Raw genomic sequence first — 22,441 nt, 5'->3', positions numbered from 1 at the left:
TGTTTTCTTTTGCTAGACCTACAGTTCAGGTAGCTCATTTTCTAACGTGGGGGTGGGGGAAATCAAGGTGGGGATTGTTGTCTGGCATCCAGGCACGTTCGTGAATGAGTGCAGGTGAGGCTTGTGAAATTTTCCTCTTTTTTTTTTTTTAATGGACAGATAGTCAACAACATCCAAACATTTCTTTGAAACTGTTGTGTGAAAGCATAAAAGAACAACAACTCAAGTCTATATTTAAGACACAGACGCTCTTTGGGCACATAATGATCACAATGCTAAAAACCTCATGCCTTTCAAAGCTTGGGTTTTTTTTTTTTTTTTTTTTTTGGTAGCCTCCGCTTGCAACGTGCACTAATTTGCCACTTGCGTCCCTGGGATTTGGGAAGCCGCTCAGTCAGTCTCCACAGCTCAGCTCACCCTTGCCTTCCACTGCTGGCTTTTTCCTGATTCCTGAAGCGTCTGTAGCCTCCCATGCCCATCAGACACACGCATACTTTATTGATCAGCGTAATGTGCCTCAATAATCATAAGCAATACTTCAGATGGCAAAAAAGAGAAGAAATAAAGAGAGGGGGAGAGAGGGAGGGAGGGAGAAGCACAAGCAAAAAGGAAGTCATCTCCAAAAGAAGAAGGGAGCGGCATGCAGGGTTTCTGTTGTCACCCATTTTAAACGCGTGCCTTCCATACAGTGTCCTCTCAAAGGTACCACCCCCAAAATTAGGGTCTCTACCTATCCATAAACACAGTGGGTAGATTGCTGTCTTAACCCAGTTTTCCCAAGGAGGCTAGAATCCTGTAGACAACAGACAGCTCTGTGTTAAAATAGAATACGGGGTTCTGCAAATAGCAAGAAAGAGGGGGAAGACAGCCAAGGACGCAGGTTCCCGGCAAGTGGGTGTTTTAAAAGGTAGTTTCTTTGTGCTCCTCACAGACATTCACTGTGCTTTGTCTCTGGCGGTGAGACTTCAGATGCACGGCTGGATGCCGAAGGAAGGAGACAGGAGAGAGGAAATGCATATATGAGATGGAAAAGCAGAGGAAGAGAAAGACAGGAGAAGGAGAGGGAGGGACTGGAGGAAGAGAAGGGAAGAGGAAAGGGGAGAGGAGGCCAAATGGGCAAAGGAGGAGAAGTAATAGAACGCTGCAGTATCTTTAACATATTTTTTCTTATTGTCATGACTGGGAAGCAGGAAGGCATGAGCAAGAAGCTGGTGACTAGGTCACAATCTTTTTCAAATTTGGCTAATAGAGTGTTTGCACTAGACAGAAGAAGAAGAAGAAGAAGAAGAAGAAGAAGAAGAAGAAGAAGAAGAAGAAGAAGAAGAAGAAGAAGAAGAAGAAGAAGAGAGAAAGAGAGAGAGAGACATGCTAAAATAATCAAAAAGGGTGGAGCTGTTAAAAAAAATCTTTGACTCATTGGGTGCCTCCCTGTACTGCCAAGATGAATCACTCCTAAGGAGAGTCCTCAATTGTCTCAGTGTATGCACTTGCGTATATGAAGGCCAGAGAACAGGCCACTGTGCCCACCTGGAAAGGAAAGATGGGGGAGAAGGAAATTCTCCTAACCTCTGTGATTTGCAGTAACAGTTTAGCATGACATCCAACACTAAGCTAATTCGTACTTGTCTGAGCTCACTCTGCTTACAAAGACACACCAATATGTGACTTAGGAAAGTTAGACTAAGGAACACATCATTTTCTCCATACAGCTCAGGCAGGTCTTTGGAGGATACTTATTTGAAGCAGTTAACACCTGACCCCAATTTCTGTGGGTAATTAGTGAGCTAGATAACCACACAAAGTGGGTAATTATTTAGTACCCAAGGGTATGCTAGAAGTGGGTAGTGGCTTTGTTAACAAAAGCATATCTCTAATTATTGTATCTATGATGGGTGTTTTAAAAATACCAGTTACTCTATCAAGTGAACCATGATAGATAGATACGTATATGCTGTCCTCAGCAGATACATACGTGTCTTGCATCATGGTTCAGAATATTTACCTCTAATGCACAGAGAGAGAGCAGTGAAGATTAATTAGTTAACATCTGTAAGACTCTCAGAAGGTGATACAAACTAGAGAGCTTCTCAATGCAATATTAATATGGTTATCAGTACTCTGGCTATGTTATCCCTGGCTGCGAGAAGCTGCTGGAGGAGATGCTATTGTTCAGCCTATGCCTTGGTCTGATGCTAATGCAGAGACTAGCAGCGACCTCAGACATAATGACTGTGAGCATGGGAAGTGGGCGACTGCCTGACTGTCTAACCCAGCAGGAGACAAGAGGTAGACAGTATTGAGCTGACAGCTGATTCAGGTTAGGTCTAAGGAGCTGGGCTCAGAGGTGGGGAGAGGGAGGAGCAATGAGCCCAAAGGGAATTGAATCAGCTCTACCACATCCTCCTTCTAGAGTCTTCCTATCATTCCCCCCTTTGAGGGGGTACAAATACATCCAGAAATCCCTCAAAGAAGACAACTGTGCACATTCTGGGTTAAACTTAGCATAATGACATCAGTTACATAGTATTTATTGTGTAGAAAAACTTCTGTATACATCTCATAAGTTCATGCAAATGTATTTTAAAATATTACTATGCTGAGGGTAGGCACCTATAGGCCAACCTCAGATATCTTTAACCCGGGATTGGAAAAGTGAGAAAAGTAGCAGCTTAGGAGACCCTGATCCTGGAGATCAACTAATCATTGAAAATAATAAATGAGAATAACAACTTACTACTTTCTCTGTGAATAGCCACCTCATTGAGTCTGTCGTCTGGGTCTGGCAAAGGCAGGGCAGACAGAGACCTCTGAAGTCCACATCTTCAAGTAGGTTCCCCACACTTTTTCTTTCAAAAAGATCAACCTGGGGATCAACCCTGGAGATCTGGGAGACACAAGTATGTGGGAAAAAGAAAAAAGCAGAGATGTTGTATTCCATGCAGTGGTTGGATGCTTCTAGGCAACTGGGAAGAGAGTCGACCCCCATCCTTCACCAACAGGTACCACTGCTGAAATCTTTGCTGGCCAGTGCTCCCAGGACACACGCTGAGGCTGTGATTGGAGGCTAACTTTGGGGTAAATGTATTTGAAGAGCTGAGAGGAAATTTCTCCAAAAGCCATCCAAGCCAGTCTTGTGACCAGAAGCCCAGTGTTTGTCACCCCCTCTCTGAGCTCAGAACTACAAAGGCTAGCTGGCATTCTCCAACCCGCCCCGCTCCTTTCAAACCCACAGACTGTGCCAGACTTGGCCCCACCTCCCCCCTGGAACAGATTCTGTAGCCCAGCTCCACACGCTGCTGCAAGGACCCGGATTTCCATTTGAATTGTCCTACCTGGCTAGTCCCTCTGTCTCTAGTCCTGGTTCCTGATTCTTGGCAAGATTTCAAAGGCAGGCCCAGTCGATTGTTTTGTCTCCCACAATCTTAATCTTCAACACTTCCGGTTCCTATCCCCCCCCCCCAAGGCCTGTAAATGTAATCCTTTCAAACACAAAAGTATGATCTCTTCTGCACTTTCTTGAATGTCTGGACACCATTACCCCCTTTCTTTGGTCTCTCTCAATCTTGCTTAATAATTTGTTATTGGTTATCGTTGTTGTTATTGTTGTTGTTGTTGTTGTTGTTGTTATTTGCCTCATGGAATGAATGAGCCTGAAAGAAAGCCAGAGCTAGCATTTTCCCTTTGCCTCTCCCTGTACTAAAGCATCTCGGACAACCCAAAGCAACCTAGGGCATTGCCTAAAAGTTACTTAAAAGGAGCCGGAGCCAGCAGAGAACAGGTCTGTGTGTGTGTGTGTGTGTGTGTGTGTGTGTGTGTGTGTGTGTGTTGGGGGCAGAGACACATACAAAGAGATATAGACAGAGACACATTTAAAGAAAACTGCCCTAACTGTAAGATTGCAGAAGGTAGGGCCCTCGGGCAAATGAGTGGAGAGAGTTAACTGTGGCAAGAACATACAAATCACACACACACACACACACACACACACACACACGGAGGGAGAACCAAGCATCTACAGTGAGCAGTTCTATCACAGCCCTCTACATTTGATGACTCTGATAGAGTATTTGCCTTTCTGTGGACAGGGGGAGCCCACTAGAAACTGAGCCATAGCAGCCTCTGGGATGGAGTGGAATAGAGAAGGAAGGCAAACTTCTTTAATTCACCACCTCTCTCTACTTCTGTCTGTGCTTGGGGGCTAAGACTAGAATGGCACCCCCATGTATCTCAAAGATGTTACGAGCCTGGCAATCGCTCTTTCTTCCTTGCGGTTCCTGCCTACTCTTACTACTTCCCTACATACACGTCACTGCTTCGATCTTTTCGTGCTTCCTCTAATAGCGATCACTGTGGGGCTTCTACATTCCAGGCGCAGAAAGCTTATATTTCAGTCCTTGCTTTTAAAGACATCACGGATATTGTATAGATGCAGAAAATAGGGTTCAGAATAGGCAGCTCGGTCCCGAAAGGGCAGCCAGTGGCAGGATTTGAACCAGGTCTATTTGTTAAAGTATAGTTTTGCCTTTGCCTTGTTTCAGCCTTTCGTTCTGTGTTAGTTAATCAGTCTTTCTGATTGGTCTCCTCAGACTCCCTTACTTCACCCCATCCTAACAGTGTTTTTATTTTGATGATTTTATCCAATTCATTATTGTCTTGTACTTAAGAATGTGCCAGGCATTGTGCTGTACAGTGTCTTTCTCGTGGCTGGGAGATAGGTGATGCCCTCTCTACCCCACTGTCTTTATCTCTGAACTCTCGGGCCATGAAGGAGGAGGTAGTGACAAGCTCCCAGTGTGCTCCCTAGGAAAGGGTACAACACCTGGTGCAACAGTAGCACACCGAAAGGTTTTGAATATATTTTTACGTTAATATGGTTTGTATTGGAGCTTTATTTTGCTTTGACATTCATTATTTACTGTGGGATGTGGTATATGCCAGAGCATATAAGCTGATGTCAGAGGACATTTTGAAAGGGTCAGTTGTATCTTTCTACTTTGTAGGTTCTAGAAATTGAATGAAGCTCATCGGCCTTGGTAGCAAACATCTATAACCACTGAGTCATCTTGCCAGTCAGTATCATGGTTTTCCGAAAGAATGGGGTTCTTGTTTAAAATAACTTTTAGAAAAAAAGAAACCTAGCAAGCTACTATACAGAACTAGCATGTAAGAAATAGTGAATCTCAGCCTGAATTTTTAAGGATTATACTCTGGTCGGTCATGGAGAGTCACCTAATTCCTTCTGCAAGTTCTGAAGCCCTGTGGTTTCTTGTGTGAAGCCAGTGCACTGTGGTTTAGGAGGCCTTTTCAAGTGATAAGCTGTGCAGGGCTATGTGGTGGTGAAGGAACAGTCTGGGCTGCAGGCTAGGAGAGAAAGCATTCGTACAAGAGTGTGTGCCAAAGTCCAGATCTGCCATGGGCAATCCAGCCACGATACCCTCCTTTCAGAAAAGGGTAAGGTGCTTCAAGTGTTTCATGGCCATCTGGCCTGAGTGTCTCCAGGGTTTCATAATGTGTACTCTGAAGAAAGATTAGACAATTCCTTATTTTGCCTAAGGAAAGAATATTTTAAGTACGTCTAATTGCTATCTTTGCAGGCTAAATTCTATTCTGGTCTTAAAACAAAACAAAAGGTTTCACGTAGTTTTTCGCTTGAGCCCACCCATCTAGTAGTACGGAGCACAGTGATAGAGAAAACCCAAAATTCCCAGACAAACAAATACAGGCAGTGGAGACATTATCAGGTTTGTATGGCTCGCTGATGCTGACCTTGATAAAGAATATGTGTGTGAGACCCTTAGGTACAGTTTCTCACTTCCCCTTCTTGGTTCTTGGCCACTTTCCCTCTGAATCCAGTGGGCTCTTTTATTTTTTGTTTCCTGGAAAGGAATATCTTGCTTGCTCCTGATTGTCTTCCGAAAAGTCATGATGAGGTTTGGAGTCAAGTGCACAGACCACCATGGCAGGCAAGAGAAGAGGTAAGAATTGGCTGGAAGCCACCATCAGTGGGCGTTGCTGGGCAGTGGGATGGACCAAGCCCAGCATTGTCGTCCCACACCGTCTGCCTCTAAAGAGAGGTGTGTGTTGGGGGGGGGGTGACTAGGATGGTGCTCCTTCTGCCCTTCTCTATCACGCCGCACAGTTTGACGCCACTGAATTTGGTTACACGTGTGCTGCTCTCTTCACCGACTGGGGAAATTTCTCGTGCTACCAATGCAGTCTGTAAAGTTGTTTCCTTTGGGCTGCTGGCAAGGTTCCTCAAGTAAAAGCAGAGGGGGGATGCCACAGTCATCCTATACAAAAGGCACTCTCAATACAGACTGTGCAAACTGTACCAGCAGGAGGCCCCCAGGAAGGCTCTTCACACGAAGATAAAGAATAGGAATATATTTACATACCGCATGGTCAGCAGAGCCCCTTTCCTAAGCAAGGAGACTGAGCCAACAGGGCACAGGCTGTACGCAGCACAGGTTGTGGTACAGGCTGTACGCAGCACAGCTTGTGGTACAGGCTGTACGCAGCACAGGTTGCATGTGGCTCAAGTGTCACTCACAAGTGTGCTTCAGTTCCAAGTGTCAGGATAGGTGCGTCAGGCTGAACGATTGGGTGCTTTCCTCATAAGGAAATTCTTTCCTTTTCTGTGGGAGTACGCTATGGTTTAATAGAAGGTGTACCCTAAAAGGGTTGTGCATTGAAGACTTGGTCCCCAGGCAATGATGCTGTTGAGCGATGACTGGGTCATGCTTTCCTCATCAAGGCATGAACTCATTGAGAAATCCAGGGGAAGTAAGTCACAGTGTGTTCGTGCTCGTGTGTTGGGGCTATATGAAGAGTAAACAAAGTCCCTTGCCCCTTCCTATCTCTCTGTTTGAGCTGATCAGCTTTGCCACGACATACCCTTCTTGTCCGTGATGTCCGACCTCACCACAAAGGGTCATAAACCAAAACCTCTGAACTCTTGAGCCAATATTTCCTTCTTTAAAAATGGGTTTTCTCTGGTATTTTGGCACAAAGATGAAAAACAACAACAACAACAATACACTGAACACAGTGGGTATTAGGAAAAAAAATCAACAATCCCCCAACATATATAAGTTGTAGCATTTGTTGCTATGAATTTAGAAAATGATTTTGTTGCCACCTTCTTCCTCAGCGGATGGGGTTGCTACTGTCCAGCTTAAGCCTGCCAAAGGCCTGCTGCCTCTGGGATGGCCCCACACAGAGCCTGCCATCTCTGGGAAGTAATGTACCACTGGCCCATGGATTGCACTGGGCTCCAGTGAGACCTGCTTAGACAAGGAAGGTGAGAGAGAAAATGTCTCCATCTCCAGGATAACGAGGAGAGAAAAGAGAGTGTCCTCCCAAAGTTGGATGGCCATTACCTGCACGCCCAGAGGACGATGTGCGACATAAAACTCAATATTCTTGGCCAAAGGGAGCCATCTGGAAGCCAAGGTCTATTTCCGCCTAGATTCCTTGCCATTCATGCAACCATTAGGCTCAAGCTGCCAAGCAAAGAGATGCAGATCCGTCCCTGGGGCTTTGGAAGGTAGAGACTACTGGGCCAAGATCCCGGGAGAGGATAACCAAATAAAGACACAGGCCAAAGATTTGGTCTGGAGGCATTCCTATAGTTTTGAAACAGTTGCACACAGCCTGGTAAGAAAGGGGAAGGCTAGGGAAGCCAAGAGCATTTGCATCTCACATCAAGCTTATGGCTAGTGTGGTTCCTGGAGAGACCCTGACTGACCAAATTACTGTTCCTTGGAAGACTGGCCCCTTTATGGGAGCCATCATCCTTGGCTCTCTAAGCATTTTTGAACAGAGGCAGGGAAAAGGGAAGGTCTAGGAGCCCTCAAGAGGGAAAGGTTAGACTCTGACTGCTCTTCAAAATTTCCAGTCAAATTCTCCACATTGTCTTCCATAGCAACCCTTCATCTGAAAGAGTCAAGGTAGAGGCTAAAAAGATGGACTGGGGAGCGGGGTAACGTGCTTGTTGTGCAATAATGAGGACATGAGTTTGGATCCAGAACTTGCATAAAACCCAGGCTTTGTGATACGTTACCTGCAGTGTCGGGGAGGAAACAGGTGGGTTCGAGCAGCTGGCTGTCCAGACAGTGCAGCAGAAGATGGGCATTCGGGTCTAGTAAGAGATCTTTCCTGCAGGCTGACAGACGATAATACCTAGGGCTTACCTCTGGTCTCCACATAAGCACGCATGAGTAAATGCACCCCCCCCCCCACCCACACACACATTGTAATTTCTTCACGTACAAACTCTTCATCTTGTCCAGTCTTTGCAGGCCTCCTGCTCTTCCTTCTCAGCCATTTACATTGTAAAGGTGTAGCATGGGAAGGGATGGAAGTGAGTGTCCCCATGTCACCACTCTGGTCTCATTGGTGGGAGTCAAGACAATGACTTTTCTCAGTAGGGCTATAAAAGCACTGACCATCAGAACCTAGGTCTCACCCCAGCTCTTGTGAGCTAGAATGTATCATTTGTACCAAATTCATTCAAAGAGTGGGTTTGCATGAATTCCAGGTGCCTCTACTAATAATCATACCCCGAGCATCTTGGTTCTTCCCTGTTATTAATGAATGACAGTGTGTCAAGGAAGGGCTTTCAACATGACACAATTAAATTTCCTCAAGCATCTGTAAAATAGATGAGGCTCCAAAGTGCTGAGCACACAGAATTTTTAAAAAAAATTAAAAGAATACAGAAGCATAATTTGAGATTCGTTCTTGGGTCCAAGGTGCTGTGGCGGACTCAGAATTCCTACAGAGATTCAAATAGCAAGAGAAGAATGGGAAGCACTCGGGGGAGAAGCTGAGGAATATTTTAAAGGCAGAAACTGCTATCTCGGAGATTTTAAATTTGGCACATTCAACACTTCTCAAGGAGTCTCTCTCTGTTACAAACAGCAAGGACGTGAATACTAGAGAACTATGTCATGGGAACCAGTCTTCGTTTTCTGAAGTCCAGTGCTTTTTGACCTCCCTGGGGGCTGGACTCTGCTCCAATAACAGGATGCCACAATGGCACACTGGCTCCAGCCTGCGACACCACAGCCTCCAAAATCTGTGGAAGATAAAACCGTTTTTTGTTTGTTTGTTTGTTTGTTTGCATTCTCAAATCTTTAAAAGACTGGTTGTGATATTTTGATTACCTACCCCAAGTCTGGACAGTTTATATCTGCGGATCTATAAGCTTAGCTGGTGTGCGTGCATGTGTGAGTGTGTGCGTGTGCGCGCGCGCGTGCGTGCATGTGTGCATGTGTGAATTAGGAAGCCAGAGAGGAGTATCAGTGCCCTGCTCTATCACTTTTATGGGTCTCCTACTGAGTGCGAAGTTTGGCAGCTTTCAGTTAGGCTTCACCACCAGCAAATCCAAGCAATTGTCTTATCCCTACATCCTCATCCCAGGATGCTGGGATGTACACAGCCATACCCACCATTTTGATGTGAGTTCTGGGTACCTAGACTTATATCTCAGTTATGTAGCAACTGAGATGGCTTCCCAGTACCTTGACAGGATTCTATAGGTATGGAATGAAGATATGATATAATAATTTTTGGTCCTACTGAGTGAGGTACATCACTGTGTCAGCCTTCCAATAAGAATTTTATAGGTGGCTTTTTTAAAAAAAATTCTGAACTCTTCTGGGATAGTGGCAAAATCCAGAGTCATAAAATGTGAAAAAAATACTGAATAATCAGCAGATTAAATATAGATTAGTCCTCTTAAATTGTTCTTTTGATTTTAATTTTCTGGGGATTTGTTTGTTGTTTGTTTTAAAGATCTTTCTCCTTCCTTCCTCCCTTTCTCCTTCCTCCCTCCCTCCCTCCCTCCCTCTCTCTCTCTCTCTCTCTCTCTCTCTCTCTCTCTCTCTCTCTCTCTCTCTCTCTCTCTCTCGTTCTTTCTTGTGTTTTAGTTTTTAGAGACAGGGTTTCTCTGTGTAACAGTCCTAGCTGTCCTGAAATCAGCTCTTATAGACCAGGCTAACCTCGAACTCACAGAGATCCACATGCCTCTGACTCCCAAGTGCTGGGATTAAAGGCTTGCACCACCACCGCCCATCAAAGATCGGATTTTTGAATGCAATCTAAGCTAGCAAGTCTTGCTGTGTAGCCCAGACAGGCAAGCTTCTTGGATCTAAACTCCTCCCTCCTCAGCTTCCCAAGATCTGGGACGATAGGCATGTGCTACTATCTCCCACCCAGACTGAAGTATCCTTTAAATAATCACTTTTCTTTCCAGTCATCGTCTCAATTACTCCAAATTTATAGATATATCTGAAAATTTAGAAAATTAAAAGTACATTGAATGCTTTTGGGGCTCTATCCATCAATAGTTTTAAAGACAAAGTAACTGGAAAATTGGATTCAGAAAGATAAACAAGAAAAAAAGATAATTGGCAAGTGATAATTCCTCCCCCAATATACATGCACATATATGTCTGTGCTCAGATGACTTGCTTTCCACTATGTGGTAAGAAGTCATCAAAATGCCAGGAAGTCCATTTGGTTCAACAGATTCATGATGAACTAACTGATAAGGTGCATGCAGACTGGTAGAGGGTTTGGAGGTGGGGAAGAATCTTGTGGATTGTTTTAACAAAACAGAGTTGAGTTTTTATTAACTCTTATTTTTCGTTGTTTTTAAAGAATTCTTCATATAATATATTTTATTACATTTTTCTCCCTGTCAACTCCTTCAATTTCCTTCCTATCTAATGAACATGTTTTACATGGGGTTAAGCACAAAGTTTAAGAGAAGGGGTGGCTCTCTGAAAAAGTAAGGGATACTTGGAAGCACGGGTGTGGGATTCACTGGCTCATGGGAAGTGGGACATAGCCAAGTGGAGAAATGCACCATTAGACTCTTACATAGGATGTCTCTTCTTCTGGAAACAGGTATAGATGACACTGGAAAATACATATGCATAATATAAGCTTCTCTCCCCTGCTTAGGACAGAGCAGAGAGATAAACAGAATTATCACAAGAGCTTTGGAGTTTTCCCCACTCCTCTGTGGTCTCAGTCTCCCCTTCCTCGAAGTCTACTCCACACTATAAGACTATCTTAAGCAGGGCATGTGACACCAACTAGATCTCAGTCAATTCTTGGTAAGTGCTGCAATTAAGTCAACTTGCAGATACACTGACAACTATAAGATGAAGTGTGACCGCTTCCAAGATAAACAAGGGCAAGTGGGGGCTAGGTCTCCAAAAGCGGAAGGGGCTTCAGCAACCATGAATCTCCTTTCTTCTATGAAGACGCCAAGGTCTGGTCTGCTGAGTTCTGTGCATCTGAAGTCTGGCCCTGAGGAAACTCAAGGCTGATATAGTCTTGTCTGATCTGCTTCCCTGAACTTTTGGTTCTATTTCAGTCCCCAGTGGTCCCAAGACACATGACCCAGTGTAAGAAACAAAGAACCGAAATTTAGGAGATGTGAGTTCTCTGCTTAGTGTGTCATGTGACCTTGGATAAGACATCTCACCTCTAAGATTGTGAGCAACATTCAATAACCATAAAATGAGAAGACTGAACTAGGTGAACCCCATCCTTCAAGGGAACTTCAGGACTGCATCATTCCTCTATGTTCTCTTCTTACAAGGACATTCTCTGAACAGCTATGGTACAGATGGGATTTGTGTTTTAAACTAGGGGGATGGGGATAGCTCCGTGGCTAAGAGTGTCTGCTGCACAAGCTTGAGGACACGAGTTCGGATTCCGGGCACCTCTGTAAATGCTGGACACGGCTCCCTGTGTGCTTTTTAACTCCAGAGCTGTGGAGGCTGAGACAGGAGCATTCTGGCTACCCAACCTACTTGACATGGTGAGCTTTAAGTTCAGAGAGAGAGACCCTGCCTCAAAGAACTAATGCAGAGCATAGAGGACCACACCCAGTGACCTTCACCCACTTCCACATGTGTGCACAGAACACAACTGTGTACACACACTGCACACAAACAAATAAATAAACAAAATACATAATCTGATATTTTAAAAAAATTAGGGTCGTAATATACTAAGAAAAGAAAAGTGTTCAAATTCCCAGTATTGTGGGATCCATCATAGCAGATGGGGCGGTTGGCTGTCTGTGAAATCTCCTGACACCGGAGTGGAACCCAAAAAATAAAACCTATCTTGACAAGATTCACAGGCAGTTTAAAAAAAAAATCTTGCCAAGAAAGGACAAGAGTTGTTTGTCATTGATAAAGCTGAGGTCTAGAAAGAATAGCTGACCAATCAAAACTCTGCTGTGAAGATAAAGTCTGGCCCCACGCACGCACGGTTGCCAGCCTGACACTGTCTGCATTTGTCAATGAAGGAAAGAGAAGTGCTCCCTGGGAGCCTAGCACCACCGCCCACTGTGAATGGGCAGTCCTGACCCAAGTTCATCATCAGGATCTCAGCTGATATCACACCTGCTAAAAATGTTGGTTATGTCAATGGCTATAGCAAGCAACCACAGCCATGACTCAGATGGCCTTCCTAGAAAATTCCCAGTGGCCAGACACTTTCAGTGGCCGTGGGTCATGGCACTTACCTTTCAGCCCAGCTTTTCCACCCCATTCTGTCTGTCAAGTTCCTTCTTCAGGGGCTGAAAATTTTTATAAAATTCAGTAATGCAAAATAATCCCAGGTCAATGTACGAAATCTTATCACAAGAGTTTTTGTCTAGGATTCCTAACCACCGAAGGAAACTGCTCTTATCTAATTTTTAAGTGCACAGATGTGCTTATATACTTAAAATATATTGCTACTTTGATTTTTAATTTACTTTTAAAGTTAGCATACAAAGTAATAGGTTTTGTTATAATAGTTTCATAGATATGTGCCATTATACTTGGTTCTTATCCATCTCCCTTCCCCATTAACATCACATCCACTGATACTTTAAAATACATGCTCATGAGTCCAGGATCACTGTAAAAATTATCTAACTATGTGCATATATGTGTCTACAACCTTGTATACATGTATGTATGGGACTACAAAATTATTTATGCATATGCTCGATATGTCTGCCTCCCCCTTTCCCTCTTCCAGTCCACCTAGGAAATCTGTTTGGAGATAAACTGCGGCTCCCTCCTTGGACTTGATATATAGCCTAGCAAGACATCCTCGATTAACACAGCTTTCCCCTGGGAAAAGCCACAGAATAACTTTATTGATTTCCCCTTCCCCTTCTCTGCATTTCTCTGCTGAAACATTGCCTGAACTCTTAAACATTAGACCACGAGGAAACAAGAGGAAAATGAAAACCTTTGGCTCTCTGGGATGAGGCTGATTTTCTTATATTCTTATTTGAAAGGAAGAACATGAAAACGAGAAAAAAACAACAGGTAGCCCTGCGGGGTTTCTGTGCAGCAAGGAAAAGGCGCTGAACTTCCTGGTTTTCTTAACATAGAAACCTGTGCTTTGCTTACACTGCTTAATGGATTTCCACACCTCATCCCCTGTGACTGTGCCGCCATCTTTGACAAACGTCATGCCCCCCCAACACACACACACACACACACACACACACACACTTCCAGGCACACACCAGCACACCAGAATGTGTTTCTACTCGTCATGTTTTTCTTGTACTGTTCTTGGGGCAGATTAAGTGCTCCTTTTTTAAAATTTTTAATTGCTGGATTTTGTTGTCTTAAACACAGAAAATGTCTTTCTGTACAAAGGCGCCAGGATCCCTGGTACAGTTTAGAAATTTCTCTGATAACAATTTTATTCAGGTCATTGAATTATATTGCCCATTTTCAGTGTTGGGGATCAAACTCCGGGCATTGACAAACACACTACCACCCACCACCACACTACCCAGCTCTCTGATAGAACTTCAGAAACACAAAAAGGAGGTTGCCAGTAGTAGCCTTCTGCCTCCAGTGCATTACACAAAAGAGGGGGAGGGCCCAGCACCTCTCTGTCCTCCTTCCAGCTTCTGAGCCATCCTGTGGGATCTGATGGGTCAAGGCAATGGAGAGAGACAGGGGACACTGGAGAAGGCAAAGCAGAATCTCTAAAAACACCTCTTTCTGCCCCTTCATTTATTTCTACTCCCTCTAACAACACTGTTCATAAAAGAGCTAGTGGAGTTGCTTTATCTGCCAAGTTCAATGCATTTAGCACCCGCAGGGTTTTGTTTGTTTGTTTCAGGTTTCTTTTGTTTGTTTGTTTGTATTTACTCCCATTATTTACAATAAGCCACGATGCAAAAATGAAGATGCCAAGTCAAACAGATTCTGTCATTAAAAGTTGAAAGGATGGTCCAGAAGCTGGAAGGCAGCTACTTGAGAGGCAAAAGCAAGAGGATGGCAAGTTCAAGGTCAGCCTCATCAACTTAGTGAGGCCCTATCTCAAAATAAAAAGCAAAAGGGGTGGGCTCCTGCATGGGAGTGCACTCGCCTCGCATGTGCAAGATCCTGGGTTTGATTCTCAGTGCTGCAGAAACAGAAACACAAATAAAATCAAACTTGGAACTTGCATGAATCACTCGCTACTCAGAAACATGCTTAAGAAAATCACAGGAAAGAAAGATAGACCTTGCAACCAAGCAAGATACCAATGTTGGATATACTATTTAGTATTAATAATATGACGCCTACCTCTTTTAATATGCAAGTAGACATATTCATAGCAAGGATGGCATCTCACCATGCTACCCAAGGTATAGGCTTCCTTTCTTCCAGATTTATAAGCATAGTTTTAATTAAATGCCATAAGAATTTCAGCTAACTGGTTTGTCTTATTGTTGTTGTTCGTTGCTGTTGTGTTCTGGTTTTGTTTTTGCACAATCTGAATGAACATACATCTATTTAGAATTACTATGGGGAAAATGGGTGAGAAAACACGCTTAGAGGAAAGCCATCTTGTTGAAATCAAGTTCTAGTCTGTGTTGTGGAGAGGGAATCTCTCCTAACATCCTACTTCATCTGCCTCGCTCTCTCCATACCATGGCTAAACTGTAGGGGCTCTGGGCACATTTTCGTAAAAGGTCTCTTGGTGTTAGAGGAGTCAAGACTGTTATTTTTCCGGGCAACAGAAGTCTTTGATCAGACCCCAGAGGTGCATCCCAGTCACAGCATCCAATGCATCATTGGGTTCATGGAACTGCCAGGCATTCATCTTACCAGGAAGACAACAGCACTCACTCAGCATCCAATGAAAGGTCTTTCTGGGCCTTTTATGGCATAGTGAAGGAAAAGAACAAGAACAAGTCCAGCATCCTTTGAAGCTACTGTGTGAAAAGGTCCAGAATTTAACATCATGTATCTATTCATCCTATTACTCGTCCTGTTTATAAGGTAACTCTTGCACTCCCAATATCAGGCTCATTGCTAAGTGGGACTATTGTTTGAATTTGAAATCTCTCCCCATTGGCTCATGTTTGGAATGCTTAGTCCACAGGGTGTGGCATTCATTATTTTGAAAGCTATGGAGCCTATAGGAGGTGCGACTTGGCTGGCAGAAATAGGTTCCTAAAGACAGGGTTCTGAAGGCTATATTCTCCCTTGGTTCCACTCTCTGCTTTCTGGTGGTGTAGGAGGTCCTTCTGTTTATGTGTTGCTTTCATCGGTTAATCAATAAAGAAACTGCTTGGCCAGATAGGGCAGAATTTAGGTAGGCTGAGAAGACAGAACTGAATTCTGGGAGGAAGAAAGTAGAGTCAGAGAGCAGCCATGGAGATACCATGGGTCTCCTGCCTGAAACGGACGCTGGTTAGACTTTTGCTGGTAAGCCACAACCATGTGGTGATACACAGATTAACAGAAATGGGTTAAATTAAGATGTAAGAATTAGCTAATAAGAAGTTAGAGCTAATGGGCCAGACAGTGTTTAAATGAATGCAGTTTCTATGTGATTACTTTGGGTGTATGCTAGCCGAGCAGCCAGGACAAACAAAGGACTCGCTCTCCATCAACATTCTGGCTTGTCACCCTGTGAAGGTCTACCATTGCATATAGTAGATGCACAGAAGGAACTGCTCCAGTCAGCCTCTGATTTCCAAGTGACTACTCGTGGGTCTGAAGAGAAGGTTCAGCACTTACGAGCTCATACTTATTTTTACAGAGGACCTGAGTTTTGTCCCTAGGGACTCACAACTGCTTCTAACTCCAGATCCAGAGGATCTGACACCCTTTCCTGGCCTCTGGGGCAACTACGCTCATATGCGCATACCACCACAGAGACACATATACTTACACATAATTAAAAGTAAAAATGAATATTTTTAAAAATTAAAAATTACAAAATAAAATAACTACTCAGTAATCTTCAACAATATACTCCCCAGGGGTTAAATATCCTATTCTGTCCTCTGACATCTCCATATCATCCAATTTAAGCTTGCCTATCAATATTATTAACTAGCAGCAAGTCTTTTTTGAGGGGGAGGGGTTTCGAGGTTCTCTGTGTAACAGCCCTAACTGTCCTGGAACTAGCCCTTGTAGACCAGGCTGGCCTCAAACTCACAGAGATCCGCCTGCCTCTGCCTCCAGAGTGCTGGGATTAAAGTCGTGTGTCACCAGCGCCTGGCTAGTGTACGCCACCACTGCCTGGCCAGTAGGTCTCAATAATGTTTTTTCTCTTACAAGATTGATGTAGACACCACAGTGAAGCTAAATCTACCATATACACTAGGGAAAGATTCCAGTGTTAACTCCTGAAGCCAAAAATGCAAGGGTGGTTTTTAGATTTTCTTCCCCTCTAATGTGGATAGACATAAGAGTACTTGCTTTGTCTCTTAGAGCTTTGGATCCTAAGAGAGTTTATTCCAGTGGAGACCACAATATCCAGGGAAAGATAAAAGCCTTGACCCAGCCCTCTCTTGCTTACTATGTCCAGACTATTAAGTATCACTCTCCCTGCCGCAAGTCAAGAGAATGACTACGGTGAATTCTAAACCTTCCATTCAATGATGTGTTGTAAACAATGTCTGAGGAAGAAGGTTCCCAACCACACTGTAAGCAAAACAGGAAGATTTCAGGAGCATATTGTTTAGTTGAGAGTCTGGCATCACTGAAAGCTTGGCGTTTCCTTCCTGGTGCTTGGTCTACAAAGCATCGGGAAGATGGCACATCAGTCACAGCACCAATGAGGAAAAGTCCACTAATTATAAGCAACAAACACCTAGAGGGTGTAAAATATTGTGCCAAGAAAGAGAAGAGACCAAGGGTAGAAGTTTCTTAGCAGTCACAGAGGTGGTGATAGACTCTGGCATTTCACATGGCTCATGCCAAGCCAGAAAAAGAAGGAATGTATCATATAAATTAGCTCACAGACCCTTCCTTCCGAACAGGACTGATGTGTAACATATACAGAGTTAAGATGGCTCCTTCCACACCAAGTGAAAGTCAGCATAGCCATGTCCTAGATTTCCCTTCTGTCATTTCAGCAGGATCTCAGGGATGCCTCCAACTGCCCATGACTACGATGGTAGCATCTGACAGGCAAAGAAGAATGCCAGGGGTGGAGACAAAAGGCTGATGTGAAGCAGGGAATAGAGTGATGCAGTGTAACTGGAGATCAACGCCTGTTTCTATGCTACTTTATGCTAAGGGCAGAACTGCTCAGAGAATGCACTGGAACATTCCAGAACCCACAGAAATTCCAAGACTCAATTAGAGGGAAGCCAGGAGGTTTCAGTCTAGCAAGTTTAACGATAACTTGGAAAAATCCACTAAGTAGGCTCTAGAAAACTAAATGGACAAAGTAGATTCGAAAGAAAGAAGTGGGTGATGATTGATTGGGCTGGGGAGATGGCTCAGCTGTAAAAAGAACTTGCTGCCAAGTCTAGCAATCTGAGTTCGATCTCCAAGACTCACATGGTAGAAGGAGAGATCTGACTCCTACAAGTTGTCCTCTGACTACATACATGTGATATGACCTGTAAGCTCAAACATATGTACAAACACAAAAATAAGTGTAGAAACATGTAAATATGGAAGTAGATGCTGAAAACATTTGGGCACGGGTTTGTAATCTGAGTCTGCCACGCTTAATACCTCGGTAAACTTGGGGAGACTACTTACCATGACTGAACCTCTGATCCTTGATCTGTGAAAAGGATATAATACCATCTATGCTAATTACTGTTTGATGTTTATTTATGTCGTATGCATGCATGTGTAGGAGTGTACACACACCATGACGCAAGTGTGACTGTAAGAATAACATGTGGGAGCTGAGTCTCTCATTCCACTATGTGGATCCTGGGACTCAAATTCAAGTCATCAGGCTTGGTGGCAAGCACCCTTACCCACTGAGCCGTCTTGCTGGCCCTTCTATGCTAATTATTTTGGGCTTTATTATGACAGCTATGTATATCAACGTAGTGCATGCTGCTTCGATTTCCATTTTCCTTCTCTTCCATAAGTTAATAAAATTCATATATTTTTGTTCTCCTTGGCAAATCTTTTAACTATATTGCTTTAAAAGTTATTCTAACTGAAACATAAAAAGGAATATGAACCTTGAATTATACCAGCCATATTTATTTCGTTGTAAATATGCTTTAAGTCTACTGTAGAAGCTAGATTCTTGATGCTTTAATAAACTACACAATGTTAAGTGGGATCGGTTAATAAACATTTGGAGAAAGCATTATCCATTCTGAGGCAGGCACAAATGAGCTAGTAGGAACTGAAAAAATGGATAGGGTATAATCAGTCAGGTGAAGATCAGGAGGGAGAACGAGGAGTGATACTGAAGAAGGAGAAACACAAAGATCAGGAAATTACTTGTATCTGGATTGTCGGGGTAGGTTTCATAGAAGAGAGGCTATCTTGGCTAGGTATAGAAAAGGAAATAGATTTGTGACAGAGAAAATGAATCAATTTCCTGAAAATTCAATTTACTAAAAATGACACAACTGTAACAGGAAATATAAGCAGGCCCACGTTTATTAGAGCAATGGATTATCTACATCTTCCCATTGGGAAAATAATTGAAACCTTCTCATTGGGAAAATTTGCAAACTTTCTATATAGTATTGCTGGTGATGTAATACTATAAGTGGCACTACTTGACTATAGAAAGATTTTAGACAATAAGGAAGCGGGAAGAGAGCCTGCAATGGCGGTTCATTGGTTAAGAGCACTTCATGTCCTATCCAGAGGGCCTGAATTCAAATATCGGCACCCACATCAGGTGGCTCACAAACACCTACTACTCCAGTTCCAAGGGATCCAGTGCCCTCTTCTGGACTTCATGGGCTCCTGTGTGTGTGTGTATAACACATTCACACAGGCAAAACATATATTCAGAGAGAGTCAGGGGAGAGAACAAAAAATACATTATGATCTAATTTAAGAATGTATTTCCCTGGGCATAACAAAAACAAAAGCAACTCTCCTTTATTTACAAGGCAAAAATACCTATTTCAATGGAAAGAATTCTTAGTTATTAAAGTATGTCCAGTTCCAGACATTTCTAAAGTATAAGGAGGTCCTTGCAAGAAAAGGTATGGTTCTCTGGCTTTGGAAGGGGTGGACAGGGTGCTGTAACTTTAGGAATGAGCGGTCAAGTGATGTGAAGATGCTTGACCTCTCAAATCCATGGCTTCCTCATCTGTTAAGTGAACATAGATAACATTTTTTTCTCAGTTCTGTAGTGGTTGGAAGAGCTGAACATGGAACGCAAATACATAGAGTAGTGACTCAGCAAGATGACACCCTCGCCGCCACCACTGTGGCAGTGATATTAGATGACAATGAATTAACTTCAGCATTACCAGGGGCTGTTGATTGCCACTGCTCTCTAATACATATTTTGAGTTGGTTATTTGGAGGAAGAAATTAATCAATTTCTAGTTTTGGCCTTAATTTCTTTGATAGTTAGAACTTCTCTTTTTCAAACAAAGTACACAGTGCTTCTCTGTACTATCAAATGCCGACAACATTCCTCTAAAAGCTCTACATTTCTATACAATTCTTTCCAAAGTTAACTTAGAAACCATTCTCCCCAAGGAAGTGTTTTCATGCGAGTGTTCTCTTCTCATGATGTTTTCAGAATCCTGATAGAAACCTGAATTCTCCCATCTTTCTTGAAACCTTTTTCAGTACATAAAGGAAGGACCTCTCAAATCCTGCAACTCGTTTTATAACCTTATGGGAGAAATTGGGCAATGCATTTAGAAATACTTTCTACATGTCATTTCAATAGGCTCAGTGATGAAACCATTCTCATGTCTCTGCTCTTGCCTCATTCAGTGCCATGACCTATCTTTAGATTTCTGTGCATGTGGACAATCTTAAGCCCTAAAGCCATTTGTGCCAGGAAACAGGAGAAAGCTGAGTGGAGAAAACCTCTGTCACTAACACGGTTACCCAGTGCTGCCTGCCCCGATATGCCCATCCTCACCTTCCTGCTCCAGGATGTCCCAACTCCCCTGCCTGTAGAACCCAAGACCTTATGTACTGTGTGAGTTTGTTCTTCTCTTTGAAGTTGATGTTCTGCACTTCAGTCTTAGACTGCAGCCACAAAATGGCTCCTTAGTTGACTTCTGGTCTTGTTCCATCCAGACCCCTTCTAGCCTGTTGCTATCTATATCCCAGGCTGGCACTGTGCCCATGGTTCTGTCCAGGTTCGAGTTTAACCATATTTGAAATGAGAATAGTGGGCTCTCTGGGACTCCGTACTGACACACTAAAGACAATTGAAAGGGAATACAGACATTACTCAAGTGTTTAAGCAGAACATGGTCTCACTGCTGTTATTAACACAAGAAACCTAAGTGGTTTCTTAGGTAATGTAATTCCAGCTCATGTATGGATTGGAAGGAACAAGTTCTTATTTTATCTACTAGCTCAAAAATTCTACTCAATATATCATCCTCAGACAGAGGACATACCGTCTATTAAAACAATAAAATAGATACTGACTTGATCTCAGCCTAAATGATGATTTTAATAGAATAAATTCTATATCATTTTAAAGTAGTCAGTGTAGAGGTTGCTGTAAATTTAAAACCTTGAAACATATTTTTTTAAAACAGTGCATGCTTTGCAGAAGCAACAAATTTCCATATGAACATACCTAGAAGAAGCTACTCATAGCAAATGTGGAACAGAAAGCTAGAGCCCACCAGGATAGTGATAGGGACTCACAGGTATCCATCAGAAAACGTGCCCGAAGGTCTGAAGCTCAGAGCCAATCACGGCTCTTCTTGATATTAAGGTCCCTTTCTGTCCCTCCCACACGGGCCTGTGCAGCTCCTCCTCTAGCCCTTGGTTCTCTGGGGTACTCTTCTGTAATTCACTGGGAGCAGGTATTTTCCAAAACCTTGAAAGTGAGAGCTGCCAGTTCCGTGGAATGAACACTGATATTTGCTCTAGTGTAAGAAAAAGGCTTCCTGCCATGTGAACACTGTCTGTACACACACGCATTTCAGAGACAGTGCTTGTGAGAGTCAGTTCCTTAGTCACAATGACAAAAGTACCCGAGAAAACAAATTTAAAAGAGAGGAAGGATTTAACTGGATTGTGGCTTCAGAAGGTTCAGTCCACAGTCCGTGGTTTCCACTGTTCTGAGGCAGCACACCATGGCATCTTACCCCAGTATCTCACCTCACCAAAATCAGGAAGCAGTGACAAAGGGCCCTGGGACCATATACATGGTTCCAAAGTCTCCTGCCAGTTACCCACGTCCTCCAGTTAGGCTACACCTCTTCACAGCCCATTCAGCTCTAAACTCATCACTGGATAAACTTCATATTCGCAGGAACCAGTCCTAACCAGATGGGGACCATGCCTTCTGCATGTGAGTCTTTTTAGATACTTCCTAGCTAAATCATGATAGCCTTCAAAATGACAGTGGCTATCTTTAGTTACACTGTTAGGTTTAAAATCCAGGCTGATCGTGCAAATGTATATAATTTCTCTCCTTAGCAGACATTACACTTTCCTTTCTACTCTTCAGCTGGGACTATGCAGAACATACTAATCTGTAGTGTGAGTGAGTTAAAAAAAAGTTTTTGCACCCAGAAGTCAATATTTCATCAGCCTCAGCTTCCTGAAGCCCAGCCTGGAACACAGAAAGGAGCAAATCAAACACTTTTGAACCAAGTAGAGCTCAGTATCCATACAACATAATAATGCTTTCTCTTCATAGGCCACTCAGAACTGTCCGCTGACCCCATCTCATAATTTATCACAATTCTGATGAGTTTTCCTCACGTCTGATTATGTTCTGGAATAACCAACTGCAAGTGCTGTGGGAGTCAGATGAAGTATGTGCAGAAAAAGACTCAAAAAAGGCCACCATTACCGCTAAAGACCAGAATGACTGAAAAGCAGAAAGCAGAGAACGACATCATGCACACAAGGGTCATGGGCAACATTCACAAGGATAATCCTCGGCACCATCCCCAGGGGTGACTTGTAGCACCGTTCACAAGGGTGACCCTTAACACCATTCACAAGGATGACCCGAT

The sequence above is a fragment of the Arvicola amphibius genome, chromosome 3, assembly GCF_903992535.2.
Source record: "Arvicola amphibius chromosome 3, mArvAmp1.2, whole genome shotgun sequence".
In the NCBI taxonomy this organism is placed as follows: domain Eukaryota; kingdom Metazoa; phylum Chordata; class Mammalia; order Rodentia; family Cricetidae; genus Arvicola; species Arvicola amphibius.
Note: the sequence above shows the minus strand (reverse complement) of the source record.